At 54.9% G+C, this 25420-nt stretch overlaps 1 long non-coding RNA gene across 1 annotated transcript; it reads left to right on the top strand.

Moving 5' to 3' along the window:
• The first annotated feature begins 3050 nt into the window (after window positions 1–3050).
• Window positions 3051–25107, top strand: LOC142819009 (uncharacterized). The gene is made up of 3 exons (XR_012896690.2): window positions 3051–3478; window positions 6235–6335; window positions 19717–25107. It is a non-coding gene; the product is annotated as an uncharacterized LOC142819009 (long non-coding RNA).
• Window positions 25108–25420: the final 313 nt, after the last annotated feature.

Below are 25420 nucleotides of genomic sequence, written 5' to 3'. Positions count from 1 at the left end.
CAACCCAAACTCCTGCACCCCCACATCTGCAAGCCTGTGACTTGCTCAGCACCCCAACCTCCCACCTGAGCCCAGCACTCCCCGGCCTGGAGCCCCCTCCCCAAGCCAGCATCCCTTCTCCTGCATCCAAATTCCCTCCCAGAGCGTGCACATCTCACCCCTTCCCACCCCCAAATCCCTCATTCCCACCCCAGAGCCTGCACCTCCTGTCTTAACCCAGTGAGAGTGTCTAAGGGCTGGGGATAGCAAGTGATGGAGAGGAGGGGAGCAGAGAGATGGGGCCTCAAAGGGGTGGGGTCTTGGAGGAAGGAATGTGATTTTCATGCATTGGTGGGTTCCCTCTTTTCTTTTCTTTTTTCTGGACAAACCTAGGGGTTCTTTGAAAAGGGTTCCATGGCTAAAAAAATTGGGAAACACTGGTCTATATGAATGGGGGGGACCCACGTCATGGCTCCCCCAGGGCCCTGTGGGTGGGCCTTGCCTTTCTCTCTGACACTAACCTGGCCCTTTCCCTGGGAGAGGAGAGCCAAGCTGCAGGGGGCTCGGTTTTGGAAAATGACACCCAAGGGCTGGGTGGGAGCAATACTGGGGTTGAGGGGGGCTAATACTTTCCTGTCGCCCCCAAAGGCTTTGAAAATGCAGCCTCTTGCGTCTGATCCTTGCAATGCTGCACGGGGCCACCAGAGGTCTGTGCAGGCCCGCGAGTGGAGTGGAGGGAGCCAGGCAGAGCCAGGGCGGGTGTAGATCAGATGCTCCCCTGGGGGCATTTCTCCGCAGTGTGCCAGGCCCAGCAGGGGGCGCACAAAGAGGGAGGCTCAGCGTTAATATGTGCAGCAGCGAGAACACCAGGCCCTGTCTGTGCTCCTTCCACCCCCGGTTCTGGACCCTCCCACCTCCCATCCCCATGTAGCCAGGAGAGTCTCAGGAAGTGGTCCCATGCTGGCTCATCAGGGTGATGAATTGAGTCCGTTGTCTGTGACGGTCCCGTGGGCTCGGCAGTGAGCTACTGGGTGTCGTCAGTCAGGGTTTCAGGGTTGTGCTGGCAGGTTCCTGACGGGTCCTCGATGCTGATAAATTTCAGTTGCGTGCATGCGCGCCCTTGCTCTAGAGCAGGGGTCTCCAAACTTTTCAGCCCGAGGGCCGCATTAACTATCAAACAGCAGTTCGGGGGCCGACTACACACTTGAGGTCCAAATAAAAAACAATCAAAACATGGATGTTGTTTTTAATTATTTATTTAATATTATTTTATTCAGTTATTATTTAATAACACATTGATACACTACACATGAACACCTGTATTAGTGTGAATGGTGAAATTGTTTCCTGGATGCCAAAATAGCAGACATTTCTGGCTTTAGATCTGTTGTCCCTAACATCAACAGTGACCTGAGATTATCATCGGACAAGTTTGTTCTCAAATTGTTCTTCACGTATTTCATTCTTGAAAATGTTTGTTCACACAGGTATGTTGTTCCAAAGATTGAAAGGTACCTTGATGCAAAAGTTTTGACATTAGGAAAGTCTTCCTTGGGCAAAAACTGGTAAAAACCCACCAGTCCTATTTTGAACTTGTCCCTAAGGAGGTCATTTGCTTGCAACTCAATGACTTCCAGCTGCAGTTCATCTGGGCAACTGGCCACATCTGCTTCAAATGGGTTTTGAAACAATCTCACTTCTTCTGCCTTTGAATCCAAAAAGGTCTCCACGGGCCGGATGAGAGGGCCTCGCGGGCCGCATCCGGCCCCCGGGCTGTAGTTTGGAGACCCCTGCTCTAGAGCATTAAACCCCACGCACTTGGGTCCACACAGTAGACCTCTGAGAGGCCCCGGACACGACAGATTTCAAGCAAGGATGAAACCTAGCTACCCACCTTGCAGAAGGGGGGGCCGACTTGCTGTCAACTTCGACCTGGTCCTGAACCGAGGTCGGTATGTCCATTAGTTGTGGGGGAGGCGGCTGGTACCGAGATGTTCTGCTCCTCCCCTCTGGCTCACAATCAGCACCCGGTGTTCTTTCACACTCCACCGGACTTGCACAATCACACGTTTATCAATAGGGCCTCTTTCTTGGCTGCCGTGCTACTGACCCAAAGTCTTGCTCACTCGATTCCAGCCCTGTTGCTGTTTTCATGTGTCAGGCCTTCTGACTCCACGTTATCCACCCTCAACTTACCCCACTGGGCTCTTTGGGGCCCTGTCCTGCTGCCCCTTTGCCCCGATTGTACATAACCCCTGATTCCCGCGTACAGGGTCTGTCTGAGCCAGTCCTGGGCCACGTGCAGACGGAGCTGGCAGTGCGGTGGAGTGGGGCCGAGAGCCCCGGCTGGCCCCAGTGAAACACTAGCTCCCTCCCTTTGTCTCCCAACCCCCTTGCAGCCTGCACCCGCAAACACCCGCACCTCTGTGACACAAACGTGCGTGCGCACCCATACACATCAGCACCTCTGCGACACACAGGTGCAGCACACCACGCATCCTGTGTCTCTGTGACACACACATGCATGTGTACCCGCAAACACCAGCACTTCCGTGACGTGTGTGGACACAAGTGTGTGCGCACACCTAGCACCTCTGACACACATGCGTGTACACACCTAGCACCTCTGACACACACATGCATGTACACACACACACCCCAGCACCTCCATGACACACACATGCATGCACACCCACAAAGACCAGCATCTCCATGACACACACACCTGCGTGTGCACCCACAAAGACCAGCACCTCCGTGACACACAGGTGCACAGACACACACACACCAGCATCTCTGTGATACACATGCATGTACACACACCCACACACCCAGCACCTCTGTGACATGCAGGTGCGTGCACCCCCCCCCCCGACACACTGGCACAGACGTGCTGTCCCCATCCCCCGGTGGCATCAGCCCCCTGCATTCTGAACAGGGGTGTTTTTCTCCTCCTGGCTATTTTGGTGGGAACTGGAGCCCGGGCTGGCTAGCCAGCCGGCCTGTGTTTGCTTTGAGGAATCCGCCTGCCCAGCGGCTGCAGCATTTCGACACCGTGCCACGGTGGGAAAACAAGGCGAGGCGAATGTGCAGCCGTCCGTGACCCCAGGGAGGAAGTGCGCATGCCCCAGGGGAGACCCCCCACAGAGACCTGCCATGGCCCCGTGCTGGGGGGAAGGGGATTTTCCTTCCCTCTGGAAGCTGAGAGAGCTGCATTCTCCTTGATGCCCCAGCCTGGCACTACGGCTGAGGGCAGGGCACCCAGTAGGAGGCGCTCTCCTCACACGCTCTCGGCTGACTCCACGCTGGGGGCGCTCTGCTGTCAAGGGGGGGAGGTAAGTGCTCGGCGGGGGCGCTCGTGGACACAGTCCGGTGATTCAAAACCCGAGCCAAATGGGAACTGCCTCCCTCCACCTCTGTCTGCCGGCCAACCACGGAGTAAAACAAACGGCTTTTTCTCTACCCGGCTATAAATAGCCAACATTCCTGCCTTGCGTTGGTGAGTGACACCGGCCGGAATTTCACTTAATAGTTGCTTCACTTATGGTGAAATGTAAACCTTTTTTTTTGTCTCGGTACGTGGGCTAAAGTCCTCTTTTCTGTTTTGTTTTTAAATTTCCTGCAGACCGTTTGTAATGCACAGTGGAGGCGGGGACGAGAGGGGGAGGGCGCGCAACCCAACCAAAGTCAATAATCACCGTCCCGTCCCCCAAAGTCTTGTGGCTAGAAGGGGCGGAGCGCTCTCCTTTCTGAATGCACGGGGATGGGGTTTTGAATCGATGGGGGATTGGCTGGCTTCGTGGGGACCAGGAAGGAGGTGACGTGTCCTTGCCACTAGGTGGTGGAAGTGACTTCAGCTAGAGGACCCAAGTGATTCGGTGTGAGAGTTTTGCCCACATGCAGAGGGGCATGGCCTGAAGACAGGCCAGATGGCAGAACAAGGAGCAATGGTCTCAGGTTGTGGTGGGAGAGGTCCAGGTTGGACATTAGGAAAAACTATTTCCCTAGGAGGGTGGTGAAGCACTGGAATGGGTTCCCTAGGGTAGTAGTGGAATCTCCATCCCTAGAGGTGTTTAAGTCTCGGCTTGCAAAGCCCTGGCTGGGTTGATTTAGTTGGGATTGGTCCTGCCTAGAGCAGGGGGCTGGACTTGACCTTCTGAGGTCTCTTCCGGCTCTATGGTTCTATGATTCTATGTCTCCAACCTTTTTAAGCACGTGATCACTTTTTGAGTTGAAGTGCAATCCGGGATCTACCTCAAACCCAAACACCTTGGCCCCGCCTCCTTCCCGCCCCTTCTCCGAGGCCCTGCCCCTGCTCACTCCGTCCTCCCTCCTCCCTCCTTTTCACCAGGCTGGGGCAAAGCGTTGGGGTGCAGGCTCTGGTCTTGGGCTAAGGGATTTGGAGTGTGAGAGGGGCTCTGAGCTGAGCCTGGGGCAGGGAGTTGGGGTACAGGAGGGGGTTCAGGGTACTGGCTCTGTAAGGGAGTTTGGGTCCAGGGGGCTCAGGAGTTTGGGATGCAGGAGGGGGTGCATGACTGGGGCAGGGGTTCAGAGCTGGCTCCAGATGGACACTGCTTACCTCAGGTGGCTCCTGGGTGGTGGTGCAAGGGGGCTAAGGTAGGCTCACCCCTGGCCCTGGCCTTGCACCGCTCTCCAAAGCAGCCAGCAAACTCCCTCCATCCAAGCCCTGTTGTGCACCCCCCGCCCCGTTCTATGGAGATAGAATACAGGGTGGGAGAGGGGGCACCCCGACATCTGTGCCCCTCCCCTCCCTTCCCTGCCCTGCCCAACAAGCACAGCTCCTGGGGAGGAACAGCTCCAGGGGAAAGGACAGGAGATGAGCAGCAGTTTAGGGAGGAGCAGCTGAAGTGCTGCACTTGAGAGCCTCTTGGCCAAACCAGTCAGGATCACCTGTCAGAGGCTCCAAGATCTCCCAATCGATCCCGATCGACTGGTTGGTGACCATGACCTTCGGGCAGGCAAGGTTTAAAACCGACTGAGCTGCCCCGCTGCTGACGGCCGTGTGGATGATCTGATTTCATTTTAAACCCGGCTCATTTCTCTCAGGCTATGTCTACGCTGCAGCGCTATTTCGGGCTAACGGAGTAGGCTGAAATAGGTCTCCTGCGTCTTGCCAGGCCATTATGTCTGGCCCGCTATTCCGACGTCCCTGTAAACCTCATTCTATGAGGAGTAAGGGCCGTTTCGGAACAGCGCTGTATTTTGAAATCCGTGTAGACCGCGTCAAATGACAAAAGGAGCTATTTTGAAATGGACTCGAAATAAGATGCACAATTTGCATCACTCCGATTGCGTCTCGTATTTCAAGTTACGGTGCAGTATAGACACACCCTCGGTGATTAGGAACTGAAAGCTATCTTCATAGGGCACCTCTGCACTGCAATGTGAGTGACACAAATTGTGTAGCTTATTTCGAGTCCATTTCTAAATAGCTTGTTTCGTTGTTTGGTGCTGTCTACCCAGCACCCAATTTCAAAATACACCGCTATTCTGAAATGTCCCATACTCCTTGTGGAACAAGGTTTACAGGGATGTCAGAATAACACACCCGCTCTATTTCGAAATAACAAGCTTGTTTCAAAAACGTGGAATAGCTATTTTGGGATACTGGAAGTATCCCAAAATAGCACCGCAGTATAGACGCACCCATACTAAAATGAGGGTGCCCATCTGGCGGGGAGCGGTTAAACCAATTTAATCAAAGCGGAGTAAGTTTGAGGGAACGCTTACATCTGCTCCCTGTTCTGTACTAATCCAATGGGTTGGATTTGCTATCGCTCCATGCAGGCATTTACAAAGTGAGCATGGAAGTCTCATGACATTGATTGGGTTTCTTAAAGCCCCCACTTAGGGTATGTCTAGACTACAGGCTTTTGTCGACCGAGGCTTTGTCAACAGATACTGTCGACAAAACTTCTGTCGACAAAAACCGTCTACACGACAGCCAGTTCTGTCAACAAAGCAAGCCGCTTTGTCAACATGAGTTAGACACAAAGGACAGTTTAGATGCAATAATACCTTCTGTCAACAGAACTCTGTCGACAAAAGGCGTTATTCCTCGTAGAATGAAGTTTACCACCGTCGACAGAACTCAGCGGCAGTGTAGACACAGGTATAGTTTTGTCGACAAAAGTCCACTTTTGCTGACAAAACCCTGTAGTCTAGACACACCCTTAAAGCCTGGAGTCTTACTATGTCAAGATGTTCAGCTTTGTTTTTCCCCTATGATGCCAGGTCCACACTTCCTGCGGCATGAGCTGAAAGGTAGAGCCCTGCAAATCTGTGGATAGACCCGCTCCAAATTCACAGGGATCCGCATCTGCAAAGCAAGCAAGGTAAGTTTCTAGCCCCAGTGAATGCAGAGAAGAGCTTGCAGACACGAGCGAAATGCAAATCCAGGAAATAAGGAGGAAGGCGGCCAGTCGAAGGAGCCTCTTGCTTATATGATCTCTTGGCATTGGAAAAGGTTCAGAGAAGGGTAACACACATGCTGAGGGGTTTGGAACGGGTCCCCTAGGAAAAGAGATTAAAAAGACGGGGACTTTTCAGCTTAGGAAAGAGGAGACTAAGGGGGCTGGGATCGAGGTCTATAAAATCATGATGGGGGTGGAAAAAGTGAATAAGGAAAAGTTATTGCCTTTTTTCGGGGGATTTTCAGAGGGTAGTCCCATCCCCCATCGTGGTGCCTCAAATCACTAGGCACCTTTGAACACCAGGGTCCTTGGTTTTTTTAAGGTGTCTGAGCCCGAGTCTCTAAGCTGCCCTTGGAGCATCTTGGGGTGCAGCTGTTCCTGGGTCCCCTGAGAAGAACGTTCTCGTTTCCTGTGTACAAGTTGGGCTTTTGAGGCCAGAAAAGGGATCTCTCTGTCTTTTATGCAAACCAAATCTCTAAACAAGGCAGGTTTGAACCGAAGAGCCCCCCGCACCACAAGGTGCTTAGAAGGACATCTCGGGCCGAGTCTTTAGTGTCGGCCTTTGGGGGCAGCTCTGGTTGGGGGGGGGGCAGCGTTCCAGAGCAGAAGCAATTTCTTCTGGGTCCAGGCCCTTCCCAGCAGCTCTCTCCCGCCCTCGCCCGACGGAAAGTTGCTAAATAAAGCTCCGCTCGCCCTAATTACATGGAGACAAAGCCCTGAGCCTGGCTGCATACGTGGCTCCCTGCCCGACCCACCAGCCCAGCGCGCTGCTTTGCTTGAATTCCAGTGGAGACCCCATGGGAGTTGAATGAGACCGGGAGGAAGGGGGCAGATTAATTACACGTGAGTGGTGTCTGTGGGTGCACCAACAGCATGGGGGCGGGCCCAATCCTGCACCCCGGGAATACGTGGCTGCCTTGCTTTGGCTCCAGGGAGAGCAGGTTTGGAGTCTAGACTGCCCGCGTGTTCTATTCTATAAGGAGTCGCTCGCGCTGGAGGAGCTGGGTCCAGGTTCCTGTCTTGACCCAGAGGAATGCAGAGAGTAGAGGCTGGGGAATTGCTCAGGGCTTAGACCCACACGACAGTCTTGCTCATTAAGTATGTCAGTTAGGAGCATGAAAAGCTCCTGGCCCCCCACAGCCAACCCAGCTACGCCGGCAAAAGCCCCAGTGTGGATGCAGTTCAAGCCCCTTTTGCTGGCAACGTTATGCCATGCAGGAAGGGGGCTCATCTGTCCTGGCAAAGGACCTCCCGTGACTGGCATAAGATGCATCTCCACGAGGGATTTTGCCGGCAAAGCGTTAGTCGTGGAGCTAAGGAGTTGGGGTTCAAAGCCGGGCGGGGAAGGTCTGCAGGACTCTAAGCAAGCCCTGTTCTAGGAGGTCTCAGGGTGTGCGCTGCTAGGCCCAGCGGTGATGTAATTAACCACACTCAGCACGTCTACACACAGGGCAAAAGTCAAAATAGAATCCTGGAACACCAGAACTGGAAGGGACCTCGAGAGGTCATCGAGTCCAGTCCCCTGCCCTCATGGCAGGACCCAATACCGTCTAGACCATCCCTGATAGACATTTATCTAACCTGCTCTTAAATATCTCCAGAGACGGGGATTCCACAACCTCCCTGGGCAAGTTATTCCAGTGTTTCACCACCCTGACAGTCAGGAACTTTTTCCTAATGTCCAACCTAAACCTCTCTTGCTGCAGTTTAAGCCCATTGCTTCTTGTTCTATCCCCAGAGGCCAAGATGAACACGTTTTCTCCCTCCTCCTTATGACACCCTTTTAGATACCTGAAAACTGCTCTCATGTCCCCCTCAATCTTCTCTTTTCTAAGCTAAACAAACCCAGTTCTTTCAGCCTTCCCTCGTAGCTCATGTTCTCTAGACCTTTAAGCATTCTTGTTGCTCTTTTCTGGACTCTCTCCAATTTCTCCACATCCTTCTTGAAATGCGGTGCCCAGAACTGGACACAATACTCCAACTGAGGCCTAACCAGCGCAGAGCACAGTGGAAGAATGACGGCTTGTGTCTTGCTCACAACACTCCTATTAATGTGTAGGTTAAATCAGAATAGATTATTTCAGCTGTTGGTGCTATCTATGCAGCAGGAAATCGAAGGAAGAGTGCTCTTCCTTCAACTTCCCTTACTCCTCGTAAAAAAAGGGTTACAAGAATTGGAGAAAGCTTAACATTATTTTGAAATAAGGCTTGTAGTGTAGATATGCTCTTTGTTCATTCAGAATGGCATTGTTATTCTGAAATAACGCTGCTGTGTAGCTGTAAGTTACAACAGTGACATCATTAGGTTTCAGGGTTAACTTCCCCGTCGAGATGCCTGAAGTTAGCTTGCTTCTGCCTCTTAGAACCATTGTGTCCAGCTGCCTGGTTGAAGGCTTGTGCCGATGTCCTGTGTCAGCAGGATTTCTTTGCAGCAACAAGAATCTGAAATAATTTATTGACATGAAAGCTCGATTTCTGTTGGAATGGATCAGGCCGTCTTTGTCCAAATGTCAGAGTACCCACACCTGAACCCAGACTCCTGTTCTCCTCCCTCCGGGTGCATCTACATTGCACCGCAACTCGACAAAAGAGACGCCATTTGAGCGACGCAAATTGCGTAGCTTATTTTGATAGTATTTTGAAATAGCTGATTTCGTCCTTTGGCGCGGTCTACACAGTGCCTAATTTCGAACTCGCTATTCCAAAACATCCCTCACTCCTCATGAAATGAGGTTTACAGGGATGTCGGAACAGTGTACCTGTTCTGTTTCAAAATAATGCGCTTCCTGAGAAGACGCAGGATCACGATTTCAGGATACTCCGGTATCCCAAAATAGCGTTGCAGCATCAGAGTCGCCTCAGTCTTAACCACTAGGCTTGCCAGCCTCCCCAGTGATAAAACTAATGAATAATTAATAAAAGAGGTTGCATTAAAATGCCTCAGCTGGCTTGCTGCCCACCGTTTGTAATGTACCAGAGTCTGAATTGCAGCAAGATGCCATGGTATCTTCTGGCGTGAGCTTTTTTTTTTTTTTTAAAGGCCGCTTAAAATAGCTTTTTCATCCTTTCCCCCTCTCCCCCCAAAAAGGTGGTGTTCTGCCTTCTCGTGTGATCAAGGGAAGTGCAGCCGTGAAGCAGACACTCCTTCCCCCGCGTAATATTTACGAAATGGCAACTTGCAAGCCAGATTTTCAACATCTGGAAAAAATTTGTAGATCCTCTGGCAAAATTGATGGCTTGTCCTCCTCAGAGTGGTTTTTTTTCGTGGTGTTACTAATATTTATTATCTAAATATGGGGGATGATTTAAGGCAGAGGAGGGGTTCTCAAAAATAAATGGGCAGCTGGGAATGGATTTTTTTTGATAGCCCATCTCACATAATGATCTCCTTCGGGATGCCACGATATTAAGACATAACTTGGTTTGAATAAGTCTGAGGAGTGTGTCTGAAAAGCCACTGGGAGTGGAATGTGCACTGTGGAGTCTTCGACCTTGAATTAGTCTTGACATTTCGTGCAATGAAACATTTGCGGTAAACGGAAGGAAGAGACAATTAAGTTCTTTAAAAAAAAAAGTTATTTACCCTTTCTACTGTGATTGAATCTAATGGCTCAGGGCCAGATTTTGGAAAGTTTTTAGGTGCCTAAATACCCTTTACAAATCTGACCCTAACCTGTTTATTCCTGCCATTGACCTGCTGGGTGGCCCCATTCTGTGCCTCAGTTTCCCCACTTGTACAAGTGGGTAATGATACTGACCAGCATTGTAAACCGCTTTGAGGGCTGGCGTATTATTATTGAAGGCTACTCCAAAGAGTACACTCATAGGAGATTTAATCAAATCATCAGTTCATAAGCAACAATTCCCTATTGTGTTAATAAGGAGTTGAGGAGGCAGATTGTGTTAGTGTAGGTTCATGGAGTACACCGGTATGTGGCTGTGGAGTGTGTTAGGGTATTTATGAATGGTTGTACTGACAGGTGAGGTGTGTATCCATGGAGTGTGTCAGGGTGTTTATGGATGGCTGTTCTGATGGGTGGGAGGTGTATCCATGGAGTGTGTCAGGCTGTTTATGGATGGCTGTACTGACGGGTGGGGGGGGGGTGTATCCGTGGAGTGTGTCAGATGGTTTATGGATGGCTGTATTGATGGGGGGGGGGGTGTATCCGTGGAGTGTGTCAGATGGTTTATGGATGGCTGTATTGATGGGGGGGGGTGTATCCGTGGAATGTGTCAGGCTGTTTATGGATGGCTGTATTGATGGGGGGGTGTATCCGTGGAATGTGTCAGGCTGTTTATGGATGGCTGTACTGATGGGTGTGTATACCCATGTGGGCTGTTTAGTGGTGTGTGTTTGCGGTGTATTGCTGTCTGTACACCTGTCTGACTTGCTGTGGAAGGAGGGAGCCGGGCTGTGGGACTTTGGGCTGACTCGCTGAGCACCACCCCCCTCCGCTTTCCAGCCCAGTGAGGAGTGTACATCATGCTTTCCCCTGGCCAGGGACCGTGCTGGGCCCGGCCCTTCCCCCTTAACCATCATGGGCACTGAGAGATGCCGCCCTCTTCCATTTGGGGATCCCAAAGCCCTTTAGCAACAGGGGAGAAGCAGACTTCCCAGCCCTCGCTGTGGGGCCAGTGTCCTTGTCCTGAGGTTACATGGGAAACTGAGGCACGGAGAAGGCACAAATGAACTCAGGCGGCAGAGCGAGAGAGCGGCAGCGCTGGGAAGAGAAGCTGGAGCTGAGAGCTTTGCTTTAGCTTTAATCCCACCCTCTCTTCTCCCTTCCCACTCCAAAGGGCTGTGTTTTTCCCAGCAGGCCAGGCTGAGGGGCGGGGGCAGGTAACACAACACAGTCCGTGCAGACCTCAGAATCCCACTTGAAATCCAGGCCAGGGACAATCAAGCCAAGCTGCCCTCCATGGATCCCGGGAGTGGAGCATCCAACCACAGACTTGTCTGTGTGTTCCCCCGCCCCTAGCCCACGCGGCCCATCGCTGAGACACGAGAAACAGCAAATCCTGGTGGTATTTCAAGGCTGTTTGAACTTGGATGGACCCTGAGCCTAGCCTGGGACACCACGACCCCCGCCCAGCCAGAGGCAGAAGTAACCGGGTATGGCGTACCGGTACCGCTAAGAACGTGGCCAAAGCTACATCAGCCAGTCTGCCATACCAGCAAGCTAGTAACAACCGGTACAGCATACCATACACACACACACACACACCACCGCCCCTCCAAGGAGACGGACACACACATACACACACACACCATCGCCCCTCCAATGAGACGGAGCCACACACACACACACACACACACACACACACACCATCGCCCCTCCAATGAGACGGAGCCACACACACACACACACACACACACACACCATCGCCCCTCCAATGAGACGGAGACACACACACACACACACACACACCCCATCGCCCCTCCAAGGAGACGGAGCCACACACACACACACACACACACACACACACACACACACACCATCGCCCCTCCAATGAGACGGAGCCACACACACACACACACACACACACACACACCATCGCCCCTCCAATGAGACGGAGCCACACACACACACACACACACACACACACACACACACACACACACACACCCCATCGCCCCTCCAAGGAGACGGAGCCACACACACACACACACACACACACACACCATCGCCCCTCCTATGAGACGGAGCCACACACACACCATTGCCCCTCCAAGGAGATGGAGCCACACACACACACACTCACCATCACCCCTGCCACACACACACGCACACACACACACACACACACCATCGCCCCTCCTAGGAGACGGAGCCACACACACACACACACACCATCGCCCCTCCAAGGAGACGGAGCCACACACACACACACACACCATCGCCCCTCCTAGGAGACGGAGCCACACACACACACACACACCATCGCCCCTCCTAGGAGACGGAGCCACACACACACACACACACACACACACACACCACTGCCCCGCCAAGGTGACAGAGCCACCTCTCGGGAGAACAGGCGAGCTGGAAGCGATACGGCAGCTGGAGGAGGTGCCGGTGCTCCGCTCCTTTCCCTACACGCCACAAACATGCTGAGGGGTTTGGAACGGCTGCCCTATGAAGAGAGATGAAAAAGACGGGGACTTTTCAGCTTAGAAAAGAGGAGACAAAGGGGGAGACGAGAGAGGTCTGTAAAATCATGACTTGGGTGGAGAAAGTGAATAAGGAAAAGTTATTGATTTGTTCCCATACTGTAAGAACGAGGGGTCACCAAATGAAATGAACAGGCAGCAGGTTTAAATCAAACCAAAGGAAGTTTTTCTTCATGCAGCGCACAGTCAACCTGTGGAACTCCTCGCCAGAGGATGTGGTGAAGGCCAGGACTTTAACAAGGTTCGAAAAAGAGCTAGATACATTCATGGAAGTTAGGTCCATCAATGGCTATTGGCCAGGATGGGTAGGAATGGTGTCCCTAGCTTCTGTCGGGAAATGGATGACAGGAGAGGGATCACTTGATGATTCCCTGTTCTGTTCACTCTCTCTGGGGCACCTGGCATTGGCCGCTGTCAGCAGACAGGACGCAGGACTGGATAGATCTTTGGTCTGACCCCGTCTGGCCGTTCTTATGTTCCCCGCAGGGAAAGGAGCAGAACCTGTGGAGGTCACGTGCCCCCACTTCGCTGGTTCCCCCCCGCCCCCATACTGGGAAGAAATTAATTTTACTTTCACCCCTTCTCTCAGCACACAGTTGGCCTATTGCGGGTGACTCTCCTATGAGCTTTCTCGTTACCCCTCATCGTTAACTGCAGGGCCCCCGTCACGGGTGGCTCACAGTCTGTAATGTGGTTATCCTTACAACACCCCTGGGGAGTAGCGCAATGCTACTATCCCCATTGCACAGATGGGGAAACTGAGGCAGCCCAACGCGGTGACCTACCCACACTCACACCGGGAGTCGGTCAGAGCTGGAAATTGAACCCAGTTCTCCCAAGGGAAAAAGTTTCTTCAAACTCATTAAACACCCCCCCCATCCCCCTACACACACCCCCCCCAGTGCTGGTTGAAGCCAAAAACCACAGAGGTCCCCGCTCCCCTGGTTTCTGCTGTGGATGGTCAGTGTCTTATCTCTGTCTGGCTTACAAAGGCTGGCCCAGATGCAGGCTTATGAGTCTTGTGACATGGCCGGCGAGGGGTGCAGGAGGGGGGGCGATGGCCATAAAACACCCACGGAGGCTAAACATGAGAGTTCTTTTGTTCTGGCCGAGGGCGGCAGAGGATCAGGTTAAGGAGCCGCTGGTGTCCCAGCTGGCAGCGTTTGTTTTCCTCCTTAACTGTTTGTCCAGATCGAGTGAGGGGCGCCAGGCCACGATCCTTGGCCAGACAGAGAGGAATTCAGCAGCCGGATGTTCGCTCGTCGCGGCAGGAGCGCACGCACCGACGCGGTTTCTGTCAGGCCAGGTGCCCAGGGAAGGAACACAGTGCGGACACGGTCACGGTTCCCTGCCCCACCGCCCAGCAATCCTGCCCCTTGCGTCGCACCAAGGCAGAGCGATAGCTGGGTGGAGGCAGGTTGGAGGAGAAGGTCTCTGCCCCTAAGAGGATACAGTCTACACTCAGCTCAGTTTTCACAAGGCCTCCGTACCCCGGAGGCACCTAAGTGGCCGAGTTCTTACAAAGAGGCCAACAATTCCCTGTAATGTTAGTGATGGGGAGGTGGGTTGTGTTAGTGTGTGTGTTTGTGGAGTATACAGGACAAGGCTGTGGGGTGTGTCGGGGTGTTTACGGATGGCTGTAGTGATGGGAGTGGGGGGTATCAGAGGAATGTGTTGGGGTGTTTACGGATGGCTGTAGTGATGGGCGTGGGGTGTACCAGAGGAATGTGCTGGGGTGTTTACGGATGGCTGTAGAGATGGGTGTGGGGTGTATCAGAGGAATGTGCTGAGGTGTTTACGGATGGCTGTAGTGATGGGAGTGGGGTGTATCAGAGGAATGTGTTGGGGTGTTTATGGATGGCTGTAGTGATGGGCGTGGGGTGTACCAGAGGAATGTGCTGGGGTGTTTACGGATGGCTGTAGAGATGGGTGTGGGGTGTATCAGAGGAATGTGCTGAGGTGTTTACGGATGGCTGTAGTGATGGGAGTGGGGTGTATCAGAGGAATGTGTTGGGGTGTTTACGGATGGCTGTAGTGATGGGAGTGGGGTGTATCAGAGGAATGTGTTGGGGTGTTTATGGATGGCTGTAGTGATGGGAGTGGGGTGTATCAGAGGAATGTGTTGGGGTGTTTATGGATGGCTGTAGTGATGGAAGTGGGGTGTATCAGAGGAATGTGCTGGGGTGTTTACGGATGGCTGTAGTGCTGGGCGTGGGGTGTATCAGAGGAATGTGTTGGGGTGTTTACGGATGGCTGTAGTGATGGGTGTGGGGTGTATCAGAGGAATGTGCTGGGGTGTTTACAGATGGCTGTAGTGATGGGTGTGAATACTGCCAACTATCTTTATCCGACGTGGCCGGGGGGTGGCAGTGCTTTGCTACCCGAGGTGCCATGGGCTATGCCTGGGCCCAGCGCTGTTTTTGGTGAGCGCTGTGATGTCACACACGGTGGCTGTGCTGGTGGTACCCTCCCTCGTCATAGGGTCGTACACGATGCGTTTGGGCGAAGCCGCATCCAAGCGGGAGGGGTGCAGAGAGGGGGGAGGCACCCACCTCTCCCTCGGAGTGTGGCGCGTGACCGCCCAAGGGCAGCGTGAGAATGGGAGAGCCGGGCGCTTTCTAAGCACCGGGGAATGGAGAAACACTGCAGAGCACAAAGGCCAGACGGGTGGGCGGCGGGCAGGCAAACCCTAGAAATTCCAGCTCATTTGTCCATCTCGGCAACTCCGGCCAGACGCTGCAAAACCCATCAGCACCAACCGTCACTGGCCAGGACTTGGCTCTCACTGGGCACGGGGAGCTGGCGTGGGTGGAAAATTCCGTTCCCGGCGGTCTCCACTGTCCCGCCCCCTGTGCATGGTGTTGGGAGATCCTGGAGGTGTGCGGAGCTCCCTGCGGGCAGAGACCTGTCCGTTCATAACCCGAGTCAGAAGAGGCCATGCCTGACTTCTGATACTCTGGCTACCATTAGCATCTTTCTGTAAAACATCTAGGCTGTGTCTAGACTGGCCAGTTTTTCCAGAAAATCAGCCGCTTTTCCGGAAAAACTTGCCAGCGGTCTACACTGGCCACTTGAATTTCCGCAAAAGCACTGACTCCCTACTGTAAGAAATCAGTGCTTCTTGCGGAAATACGATTCTGCTCCCGTTCAGGTAAAAGTCCCTTTTGTGCAAAGCTTTTGCGCAAAAGGGCCAGTGTAGACAGCTCGGATTTGTTTTCTGCAAAAAAGCCCCGATCGCGAAAATGGCGATCGGGGCTTTTTTGCAGAAAAGCGCCTCTAGATTGGCACGGACGCTTTTCCGCAAAAAGAGCTTTTGAGGAAAAGCGTCCGTGCCAATCTAGACGCTCTGTTCCGAAAATGCTTTTAACGGAAAACTTTTCCGTGAAAAGCATTTCCAGAAAATCATACCAGTCTAGACGCAGCCCTACAGATCAGAAGTACCAACCCCTTCCCCCTCGGCTTCCCATAGGTCACGTGTCCATGCTGCTCAGTAGGCAGCTGGCTAGATGAGACCAGGGCAACCAGGTACAGCTACGGTGCACCCAGAGGGAGCAAGGTGTCTGCTCGGTGCCAGAGGTGATGCTGGAGGTGGGGGGATGGACGGTGATTTCTGGCAAGGAGAATCAGCCCCCTGTGAAGGAATGGAACGCGGGGGGTGCCCCAGCTAAAATAGGGCCCCGCCCAATGCCAGGGTGCCTCTCCCAGCTTGGAAGTGGGTTTGATCCTGCTAGCTCCGTGCTTATTCTGGGGTAACAAAAGGCGAATGACTCCTAGAATTGTGGGACTGAAAGGGACCTTGAGAGGTCGTCTAGTCGGGCCCCCTGCGCTCACGGCAGGACCGAATATTAAGGAGAGCGAGAGAAGAGGGCTTTGGCCTGCCTTTGTCCTCACAAGAGCTGGGGACTTCCTACCACTCCCCCCCACGGTCCTTTAGTGCGAAGAGGAGCTGCCTGTGTGCTTGACTTTGCAAGGCCTGGGTTCGAATCCCGCTGGTGCCTGAGAGCAGTCGGGCTATGGAAGGAGGCAGACGCCGGCGTCTGTCCCAAACGGGCCTAGGTAGAGCTAATCGCCCTAGGAAGTCTGCTCTGCGGACGAGTCTGAAGGAGCCCGCAGAGCTGGAGCCGCACAGTTCATGGGGGGCGCGCGTCGGGGCTGGGGGTGCGAGCCAGCTCCGCCGGAGCAGGGTGGTTGGAAGCCGGTTTTCCTGGGCTGGCGCTCGCCCGTGACCGTTGTCCACCTTTCCCCAGACATAAGCACTCTCCTTCCATGCTCAGAGGGTGGGGCCGGCAGCCCAGCTGGGCTCTGCCATGTGGCCTGGACTGGGCTGTTCTAGGTGGCTGGAAATGTGGCTCCGTGGCCTGTCGCCATCCCCCCAGTACGGGGGCTGAGTGACGGGAGGTTTTAGCCCCCCCGCAAGAAGGAGAACGGAGCTTGGGGCTCGAGTCGGCCGCTTGGATTTCTGTTCCATCCCTGGTCGGCGCTAACCGCCGGTCGCTCGGGTGTGGTCTGGCGGGCCGAGCGGGGCGGGGAATGTACGTCCGCTCTTCCCGCCAGCCCTCTCCCGCGAGGGCTCTGTGTGGCCTTCTCTCTCGGCTACTCCCCGTGGCCTGCAGCGTGGCTACCCTCCCCAGCCCTGTGCGGCCGGGCAGGGCTACCGATGTGTCATGGGGCGCTGGGGCCCAGTGGGGGATTGGATCAGGGCTCCCAAGCACCAGCCTTCCTCTTGGGCCCAGGAGACACCTGCGTTCACCACCCCTCATGTTAGAGGCCCTGGGAGCATCCCACAGCCCCACTGCCCGCCCCTCCCCCCAGCTGTGGAGCCGTGAGGAGCTCCGTGTCCGAAATCACCCTGTGGAGCCAGGGCACAGGTCCCACCGCTCTGGTTCCTCTCTGACCAGCTCCAGGTCCCCTGAACCTGGCTGACTCCTCCAGGCCATTGTGATGGGAGCATGGGTGGGGGGAAGGGAAGGGAAGGGCTGCTGAAAGGACAAGAGAGGCTCTACCCCACTCATAAATCAGATGGGTGGGTGACCAGCAGTGTTCCCCGTCAGCTGAGCGCCGGGGCAGCCACCCAGGAGAGAGTCAAATGCTGCCCAGCTGGTTAGCAGAGCACCCACAACCGGTGTTTCTCCTGGTGGTGCACATCTGCACATGCCTCGGTGCACAGAACAAAATTCAATCCGCACCTGGATGGAGAAAAATTAGAAGGAAAATTGGTGACAGGTCTCTTCAGGCCTCTTCTCCTCTCGTCCCCCTAGGGGAGACCCTACACCGTGGAGTTGCTGCTCTGACTTTCCTAGGACTGAGGTCTGTTGTGGCTCATTCTAGCTGTGCCCAGAAAGGCACAAGGCCTTGGCTGGCAGGACCCTCACAGCCCTGGGGTGTTAGGCAGCCGCTCGCTGGGCCTGTGACCACAGAGAGACTCCGGCTTTTCTCCCCGACTCCTCCGTGCGCAGAGCTGGGTGTTACCCTGGTGTTGGGGGTCAGGCGGGCACTCCAAGAGTCCTAAAAGTTCTGGGAAGGGGCGAAGCTGATGCGGGTTCCTGGCCCCCAACCTGTGAGCGCACGCTGAGTATGCAGCCCCCTGGGTTACAAAATAAATAATCTAGGAGAGGAATGCCCGCCAGTTCCCAGCCAGGCGTCTAGGATTACGGCCCTATGCGCTGGGGGAAGTGTTGGGGGGCGGGGGTGGGAGGCACTGCGTCCAGCTCCCAACCCATCACAGCTCTGTGACAATTGGGGACCCATCCGAGCCCGGCTTTGTTGTAGCCAAAATGGAGTTGATCTAAGAACCTTTCTATGTGTTTTCAAAATGTGCGTCTGTCTGTGAGCCCGTGTGTTCAAGAATTCCTCCTATGCGGTAAGAGCTAGGCCTGCCAAATTCCTCTTGGCCTCGCTCAAAGCAAGGCCAAGGTTTGGATGTGCCAGGCCATTAGGATGTGCCTGGAATGTGATTGTTTCTCCTCCAACAGAAAGGCTATGTCTAGACTGCAAGCCTCTTTCGGAAAAGAGCGTCTAGACGACAACCAGTACTTTGGAACAAGCAAGCCGCTTTTCCGAAAGAGAGGACCCCGGCAGTCTGGATGCGCTCTTTCGAAAAAGCACAGTGTGCAGGACAGAGCGCCTTTTGGCGAAAGAGCACTTTCGAAAAAAGGCGTTCTTCCTCGTAAAACGAGGTTTTCCGCCGTCGAAAACTCTGCCGCGTTCTTTCGATTTAACTTTCGAAAGAACGCGGTAGCCGTCTAGACGCAGGGGAAGTTTTTTTTTAAAAAAGGCCACTTTAAAAAAAACAACCCTGTGGTCTAGACACAACCCAAAGGGAGGGGGGGTGAGAGCAGGGACAGTTTTACTCACAAATGACCACAAGGGGGCAGCAAGTGTCCGAGCCTGGGGCAACATGACCACCGCCCTGGCCTGCCCAGGGAAGCAGTGTCCAGCCACCCCTGCAACCCTCAAGCCACCCCAGAGCTGTGTGGCCCCCCCTCTCTGTAACCGCCACAGGGCAGATTTGAACCTGCGACTTCTGGAGCTTAGGGTGGGAGTCTCTACAGCAGCGGTTCCCAAACTTTTTGGCATCACGTACCCATTTTTGATTTTTGAGAAACCTTCACGCCCCCCCCCCCAAAAAAAATAGCAGTGAAAAGTGGGGTGGGATTGACAGGGTGTGTGTGTGGCTGGGTCACTTCGTGCCCCCCCCCCCAGTTTGGGAACCCATGCTCTACTACAGCGTTGCGCAAGAGGGTTTTCCTTGCGCAAGAAGGGGCAGTGTAGACGCTCCTTCTTGCGCAAGAGCCTCTTCTGAAAAAAATGGTGGCTCGTTAGGTATGCAAATGAGGCTCGGCGATATTCCACGCTTAGCCTCATTTGCATATTACTCACGCAAGGAGCCGCGAGTGTAGACATAGCCCAGCTGTGCGGGTTACACTGGCTCTGGGAAAAAGTCAGCTGATGGGCAGACCAAGCGGCCCCTGCCGCTCCAAGCCGGCCCTGGGCAGAAGCTGGTGGGCGGGACACGTGGCTCACACCACCCCAGGCTGGCCCGGACCCAGGCAACACCGGGTAAGTCGTCTAGTACAAGTTTACAAAGGAGTCACCCTGGCTGCTTGTGAGCATCACCAATTGTGCTTCTAGGCTGGTCTGCAAACTAAGTTCTGCGAAGATCTTCTGGACGCTCTGCAAGCCTTTGTCTGACATTCTCTGTAAAATTGCTCCGCGTACGGGGAGCGTGCGGGAAAGCCGTCACGGGTGCCCGGAGGGTCAAGAAGACGCGAGAAACTTGGGTTTGTACAAGTGGGGAAGCGCTGGGCTGGGTTCCCTAGGGAGGGGGCGGAATCTCCATCCCTGGAGGTTTTTAAGTCCCGGCTGGATCAAGCCCTGGCTGGGCTGGTTGAGTTGGGATTGGTCCTGCTTTGGGCAGGGGGCTGGACTTGAAGGCTCCTGAGGTTTCTGCCCGCCCTGGGATTCTGTGTTTCTAGGACCTTGGAAGTGATCAGAGAACTTCCGTGGGGCCCGAGCAGACTAGACGAGCCTGGGAGACAGGCCGACACCCCCAAAGGCCAGACCACAGTCGAGAGCCAACGATGGGAAGCCCTGGCCATCCACCCCAAAGGACAACGGCGGGGGAACCCCAAGAGTCGCACGGCGGGGGCTGCGGCACGACGCTGCCAAACTCACAGACTCCGATGGGAATGTACCAGGAAGCTCCCGCCATGCGACTCTGGGTTCGGGCTGCTCCCTCGGCGCTTCGGAGCACGGCCCAGCTCCCCCCACAGGCTCAGTCTGCCGGACCGCCAGCTGGACGGGAGCCGCGGCAGGCTGGTCGCAGCCGGAAATCCTCAGGACTCGAGGAATTGCTCTTCGTGATTTAACAGCTCTCCCATCCCCCCCATTGCGCCCCATCCCTTGGGCGGGGGAGAACGCGGCCTTGGGGCAGGGGGCAGGCCCCCCCCACACTCACCATGGTGGCTGGGACCTGCGGCGAGCTCCCTGCGGCTCCCAGCCCCCGTGGTGAGCTCTCTGCAGCAGCATGGAGACACGGGGCGTTCGGGAGCCACACGGAAATAGAGCAGTCACTCTGCTTCTCCGCCCCTCCAGGATTCACGGATTTCGCCCTTCGCAGTGGTGCCAGGAGCGTTTCCACCACAACTGGCAAGGGTTTGCCGTGTACGAACATCTGCAGGATGTGTGTGCGTGTGTGTGCGTGCATGCGTGGCATGCACATCTGTGCATGCGGTGTGCGCTCTGTGAGTGTGCATGGGCAGTGCAAAGTGTGCATATACACGCACGGTATGTGTGTGTGCACGTGTGCGTGTGTTTGTGCACGGTGTGTGTGTCCTGCTTTTCACACTGTTTTTTCCACAAAGGCGGCGTGTTGCCTTTTCCCCTGCCAGAGAGCCCGTGTGGGCCTCCGAAGCACACCAGCCTCACCTCCCCGCACGGGCTGGATTCCGTGTAAACCTGCCTTCCCGGCGGGGGCGGTCCAGGTATTTCCTCCGTTTCCGACTGCTGGGAGAGAGACTCCAAGTCTCCTCTTGACAGGCAGGACGGGGCCTCGACGGGGAGAAAATGGAGCAGCAACCGATCCAGGAGCTGGGGACGGGAGGGGGGAGGCCCTGAGGGCAGGATGGGGAGACAGATCCCCCCAGGCAGGCCAGGGAAGGCTCCTTTGTGCCGACGAGTGGCTGCCCCGGCGGAGCTAAGAGCAAAGGACCAGGCGGGCCGGGGAAGCCAGGCAGCCCTTGCTTGGCCGCAGCGCGGGGCCCTTCCGCTGTCTCGGCTCTGACCCCTAACGTGGTGAGTTTGAGTCCCACGGCCGGCTTGGCCTCTTGCCCCGTCCTTTCATCCTGCATTGGAGAGACTCAAAAAAAAGTGACAGGCTCCAAAGCCTCCGGCCGCAGGGCCCCAGCCAGTGCCTAACTCTGAGAGCAGGAGTGACGTGTGGCTCCAGGCCAATGATTCCCATGGCAGGTTGCTGGGCAGAGCCTGGGACCGGTCACGGACAGCGGCAGGGTGGGGGCCAGATGGATCCCACGCTGGGTGGCCCATGGGGAGGTTGGCTGCAACATAATGGGGCTGTCTCTTAACTGAGCCCCCGCTTGGTTGTAGGGCAGGCTGCTGGGGAGAAGCCCCTGAGCTTGCCACTGTCACGGGTGGGCTCGGGAGCATCTTAGATCAGGAGGGACCGTCATGATCCGACCTCCTGCATCACCGGGGACGGCGATCCTTGCCCAGCGAGGCCCACTTCCAGCCCATACCTTGCGGCTGAGCGAGCTTGGAACAGTCCGGTCTTGGTTTCAAGTGATGGAGAATCCAGCCCGAACCTGGGCACCGTGCCCCTGTGGTGCATTCCTTTCACGGCTGCACTTTATTGTTCATCTGTCTCAGCTCTCGGGGCTGCCTCCGCGCTCGGGGCACCCTTCCCGACGTGGGACCAGGAGCAAGGCTTCTCTTTCCCGGGTCTTGGATCCAAAAAAGAAATAGACGGCCAGGGCTCCGTCTGGCCCTGCTCCCAGCCTCCAGCCTCGGGGACGAGACCAGAAAACACAGCGCTTTGCTTCCCAACACCCGTACAGGGGGACCCCTGAGGCTGCTCTAACCCACATCGGGAGCTAGGTAGAATGTGGGGAGCACACAGGTGGCTCATGGGCCCCTTAACTCGCCCCTCCCCCCCCCAGCACAACAATGGGGTATCTCAGACTACGTCTACACTACGAGTTTTCTCAGCAACACATATGTTAGTGAAGGACTCATTTGCATGAGTCACAATCTCATTTGCGTATTTTTTGCCTCTCCGTTTTTGCGCAAAAAACAAGCCGTGCGGATGTTTTCCGTTTGTGCAAAACCCCCTTTTCCCGCAAGATCGGTAAACCTCCTTTTTTGGGGCATAAGGATCTTGCAGAAAAAGGGGGGTTTTGCACCCAAAAAATGTACCCATAGCTTTTTTTGGAGCAAAAACCGCTAGCACAAAAATGGCTCGGAAGAAAATATGCAAATGAGATTGCGACTCATGCAAATGAGTCTCTCGTTAGCATGTTTGTTGCCGAGAAAACTCGTCGTGTGGACGTAGCCTCAGGGTTTCGCTGCACGGGGACGTAAGTGCCCAGCACGCGAGGATGTGGCTGTACCGTGCCCGACACTGCAGTAACTCTGTGTGTGGACGCTTGCTCGGAGCGGGACGCGCTCAGGCAGTTAGCTCTGTGCGCTTCCAAATGCCCGGCTAGTGCTCACAAAGGTATGGCCCAGGTGCAGCACGAACATCCACCCAGGGCGTTCGTGCGGAGAAACCGGCCCAGCCTCGCTCCTGCCGGCTTTTCCCCGAGTAGACGGACTGGGAGAACTCAGAACCGAGCCGGTAGCAGGAGTGGGCCTCGGAGCTACTGCGGACATGGGGCTCCGTGGATCCCTGGCCGGTGTCTGAGGTCAGAGGAATTACGCTGAGGGCAAATCTGACCCCCCCCCCGGGGCAGGAGGGGACAGGGTACCCGTCAAGCCCTCTGCAAGGAGAAGACATCTCGGGGGCTTTGGCTTGCAAGCGAGGAATCCTGGCCGGACTAGCGCACGGTTCCATGGAGACTCCGGAGCTCCCGGAGACTCCACCAGAGCCAGATCGAGTGACCCACATGGCACCAACCAGATGACCTCAGTGGCGTTGGAGGATGCGGCTGGGGAGCCGCTGCGGCAGGCAGCAATGCTCTCCTCCATGTGCCGTGGGCTCCAGCTGTCTCCAACGGCCACGGGGGAGGGCTGGTTTCTTTCTTGCTCTACCCCCCTTCTTCCTCCATTTTATGATACTATTTTGGACTTGTCTGACGGTAACGAGAAGCAGCTGGGCCCGCCCGAGCCCCACGCGTCTCCTCCCGCCCCTGGCCTGCGTTCCTCATCAAGGCCTCCCTGGAGCAGCCCTGGACCGCACTGGGTAAACAGAGCTGGGGGATCGGCGTCGCGAGCCAGGCCCAAAACCGCCGCGGCACAGCGAGGCCTCGTAAAGGCCGTCCTGGGGCGCTGCCCCCGTTGGGCACGTCCCGACCGGGATGGGCAGGGCCTCTGGCTGGGCTTGGCTTTCGTTCCTCGGCTGCTGCGGAAGGCCTTGCTCCAAAGGCTTCTGGGAGTTGGGCTCTGGGCAGCTCATGGGACGGAGCCGACGAGCCCGGAGGGGAGGGCTAAAGGTTTGGGCAGGCAGCAGCCCAGCCGAGGGAACCTGAAAACAGCAGGGCCCAAGCCAGCTCGCAAACGGCTGAGCCGGTCTCTGCTCCGAGTCTGCTCCCCTTGGGCTGAGCCAGTAGGAGGCGCTGCACTGAGCCAGCCTCAGTGTCACCCCCTGCTGGGCTGAGCCGGGAGACGTGCTGACCCGAAATCAGCTGGGAGTCCTCTGCCGTTGCCCGTTGCCCCACCCCCTGGGACCGGGGTTCTAGCTGTGAGCCCTGCATTGTCGGTATCAAGCCCGCCAGCGAACACGGGCTAGAACCTCGGTTCTACATGCTCCCCGGCTCAGGCATGACAGGCATGGCCCCACCCAGACTCCACCTCTAGAACACCTACTGTAGGCGACTGGGGGCAGAGTGTTGCTGCCCCCAGCACCCACCCTCCGGGTGCTCCAGAGCTGGGGAGGCTGAGGCCATGCACTGCCCTCCCTCCCTGTGGCGCTGGGGGGCAGAGCCTGGGCAGAAGGGGCGGGGCTGAGGGTACGTCTACACAGGAGCATTTTCTGAAATAAGAAAGAGCACTTCTACCCTACAAGCCTTTATTTCGAACTAACGTCGAGCTGGAGGACTTCTCACTCCAGCTCCTGGTAATTCTCATTTCACGAGGAGGAAGGGAAGTCGTAGGAAGAGCGCTCTTCCTTCCACTTCCTGCTGCGCAGACAGTGCCAAAAGCCAAATTCAGCTATTTCGACATAAGCTACACAATTGACCTCACTGAAGTTGCGTAGCTTAATTTGACTTTAGCCCTGCTGTGTAGACGTGCCCTGGGGCAGCATCTCTATGGGGTATTCCTCTCTGAGAACGGTTATCCAGCCAGTTATGCACCCACCTTATAAAGGTTGTATTTCCCTAGTTTATTGATAAGAAGGTCATGCAAGACCATAGCAAATGCTTTACTGAAGTCAAGGTATACCACATCTACCTCTTCCCCCTTATCCACCAGGCTTGTTATCCTATCTTAATGTTTGGCTTGGTTTGTTCTTTTCTCTGTTGCTCTAGAACATCTACTAACCTAGTTTGTTTTGCCAAGTGTATCTTTTGTCTCGTTAATAAAATCACCTTTTTTAAGGCAAGGATCTGATTCTGGTATCCTGGCAGATAACAGAGGGTCTGTGTACACATGCCTAAGATTACAGAGTTTTGTTGGAAAAATGGCTGTTTTTCCGACAAAACTTGAGAAACATCCACACTGCAATTGCGTTCTTCTGCAAGAAAATTGAAAGAATAGAGGGGCTTTTCCAGAACTGGTAATCCTCATTCTATCAGGCTACGTCTAGATTATCTGTGGCTTCCAAAAGAAGATATGCAAATTAGGTGTGAATTGCATATCTTCTTCCGATCCCTTTTTTAGAAGAGTTTTTTGCAGGGAAAAAAAGCAGTGTAGATGGGGGGGGGGGGCGGGGGTTGTGCAAAAACCCCATTTTGAAAGGACACTTATTCCTCAAAAAAAAGAGGTTTACAGGGTTCTTTCAAAAAAGGGGGTTTTGCGCAAAAAAGCCCATCTAGACTGCTTTTTTTTCCCCCAGAGAAACCTCTTGGCTATGTCTACACTGGCATGATTTTCCGGAAATGCTTTTAACGGGAAAGTTTTCCCTTAAAAGCATTTTCAGAAAAGAGCATCTAGATTGGCATGG

Source organism: Pelodiscus sinensis, chromosome 32, assembly GCF_052426305.1.
Source record: "Pelodiscus sinensis isolate ZL-2025 chromosome 32, ASM5242630v1, whole genome shotgun sequence".
Taxonomy (NCBI): domain Eukaryota; kingdom Metazoa; phylum Chordata; order Testudines; family Trionychidae; genus Pelodiscus; species Pelodiscus sinensis.
Note: the sequence above shows the minus strand (reverse complement) of the source record. Positions and strands in the feature narration are given on the sequence as shown.